The sequence below is a fragment of the Sturnus vulgaris genome, unplaced genomic scaffold (genome assembly GCF_052056855.1).
Source record: "Sturnus vulgaris isolate bStuVul1 unplaced genomic scaffold, bStuVul1.hap1 Scaffold_184, whole genome shotgun sequence".
NCBI lineage: Eukaryota > Metazoa > Chordata > Aves > Passeriformes > Sturnidae > Sturnus > Sturnus vulgaris.
The window spans coordinates 82,501-85,000 of NW_028276123.1; the positions used below are offsets into that span (position 1 = coordinate 82,501).

The 2,500-nt window shown below is 77.3% G+C and overlaps 1 non-coding gene across 1 annotated transcript; it reads right to left on the minus strand.

Moving 5' to 3' along the window:
• Positions 1 to 174: 174 nt before the first annotated feature.
• On the minus strand, positions 175 to 327 carry LOC148218397 (5.8S ribosomal RNA). The gene has a single exon (XR_015800437.1). It is a non-coding gene; the product is annotated as a 5.8S ribosomal RNA (ribosomal RNA).
• Between the last annotated feature and the right edge of the window lie 2,173 nt (positions 328 to 2,500).

Here is a 2,500-nt window from a genome sequence, read left to right on the forward strand (position 1 = left end):
CCCAGCGGCTCGTTCCGGGAGCGGGGAGCTACGGAGCGCTCCCCGAGTCTGCATTTAGGGGGACGAAGGCCCTGCGCGGCGACGACGACGACGTCGACCGCGGGCAACGGGCCTGCGAGGCAACCCCAGCCGCGCCGCCGGGGTGGCCCCCCCGGACGGCGATTGATCGTCAAGCGACGCTCAGACAGGCGTAGCCCCGGGAGGAACCCGGGGCCGCAAGTGCGTTCGAAGTGTCGATGATCAATGTGTCCTGCAATTCACATTAATTCTCGCAGCTAGCTGCGTTCTTCATCGACGCACGAGCCGAGTGATCCACCGCTAAGAGTTGTCTGGCTTTCGGGACCGCTCGCGTGAAGCGGCCCCTTTTCTGTTTCTGCAGGGACGCGCGCGCCCCCGCGCGCCCCGCTTCGACCGTACGAGCACACACAAACGGAGGAGGAGGAGGAGAAAGCGCGGGGCAAAAAAGAGAAACCCCGCGCAACGCTCCGAAGGTCGGCCAAAGAAAGGCGGAGGGGCCCGCGCCCCCGACCGCCTCCCCCCGCGAGGGGAGACGCCGCCTCGCGTGCCGTCCTTCGGAGGCGGCCCAGGCGCCCGGGCTCGGCCCGACCTCCGCGCGGAGGGGCTTGTGCGGCAACGCGCCGGACCGCGGGGGGCACGGTGGCCCGCCCGGCCTCTCGATCACGGGACGACTACGCGTTCGCGGGCCGGGGGCGCGACCGCCGGCCCCCGCCGCTCCCGGCTCACTCCCTGGCTTCTCCTTTTCACCGCTCCGCCGACTCGCGGAACGCCGCCGCGCCAAAACGCGGGGGCCGGCTCTCCCGCCAGCGGCCCCTGAACGTCGCCCGAAACGCCACGCGGCGGCGGGACCGTTCCGCCGGCGCAACCCCTGGCGCGGGACCGCTTGCCCGCCGGAAGGCGAACGCCCGGCGGGCCGCGCTCCGCCACCGGCGCCGGAGGCGGGACGCCGCCGAGACCCGAGCCGGCATCGCGGAGCGCCCGAGGTCTGCCGCTCGGCAAAACCCCTCCGCCACCCGCGGCCGCACTCCCGGGACCGCCGCCGCTTCGCACCGCCGAGCTGCCCTTCCGCGAGCACGCGCCCAGCGGGCAGGCGTACGGCGGCTGAGCCGGGGGGCACCGCCCGCTCCCCTCGTTTCCACTCGGGGACCGGACGGGGAAGCGCCCCCGCGGCCGCCCCGCACGCCTCCCCTTTTTTTTGGCCCACACGCGGCCGGGAAGGGCGACGGGGAAGCGGACGGGCGGGGCCCGGGCCGGGACGGCCGCCGGTGAAGGCGGGCGCCTCGCGGCCGACCGTCCCCCCCCCCCGGGGGGGGCGGGGACACTCGCCGAGCGGCGACGCCGCCGCTCGGCACGGGGTCGCCCGCGCCCGCCGGACCTCCGGCGATGGAGGAGCCGGCCGAGCGCTGCGCCCCAACGGGCGGGGACAGCGCTCCGAGTCAGGGGTGGCCGGCGGCCGGCGCCGCCGCGGTGCGGTTCGAGGCGACAAGGCCGTCGAGGCGAGAGGCGCGCGGTCGCGCCTGACGCGGCGCCGCCCGCGAGCCCGCGGCGGCGGCTAAGGAGAAAGAGCGAGAGAGCGCGGCGGGCCCCGGCGGCCGCAACCCCGCAGCTGAGGTAGGTAAGGCAGAGAGCGCGCGCCCTCTGCCGGCGTCGCCCCGCATCGCAGAGGCCAGCGGGGTCGGCCCCCCGCGGCCGATCGCGCGCCGCGGCCTCTCCGCCGAGACCGGGCCGCAGAGAGGGGGGGGCAGGGCGCCCCTTCCCCGGCCCGGCACGGGTGGCCCCCGCGCGCGGGCAAGCGCGGCGGGACGCCGACGACGGCGAGCGCGGCCGGTCGCGACGGACACGCCACCGCAGGGGATCGGCGGGAGTAGCTCCCCACCCCTCGATGGCGCCCCGCGCCGCCACCGCCCGACACCCGCTGCCGCCGCCGCCACCGCCGCCGCCGCCGCGGCGGGGCCGTGCCGGGCCGCCCGAGTCTTTAAACCTCCGCCCGGCTCGGCGGCCCTTTCGGCCCCCAACAGGCGTTTGACGACGCCGAGGGAAACCGGCAGGAGACCGCCGAGGCGCGAAGCGCTAGGTACCTGGCCCTGGGGTGAGGGAAACGACCTGCATGGCCCCGCCGGGGTGCCTCCCCCGCTGCCACCCTCGGGGGAGCGTCCACCGGCGGGGGCGCGCCCGACGTCCGCTGCCATCACCGCGGCAATCCTTCTCGGGGCCCGGGGTTTCCCTCAGTAGCCCGGCGCTGCGCCCGAGAGGACCACCGCGGCTCGGGCCGCCCCGCCGGCGCGGGGAACACGGCCCAGCCACCGAGAAACCTCGCACACCCCCGGCCGAGAGAGGCCACGGCGACGACGGTGCGGACCGTCGCCGCCGCGCCACCCGGCGGCGGCTCGCGCACGTGCGCGCTCCCCCTGGAGGCGCGACCCGGAACTGCCGGAGCCCGGCCCTCGGGAGCTCCTCTGCCGCGCGAGGAGGCCGCTCGGCC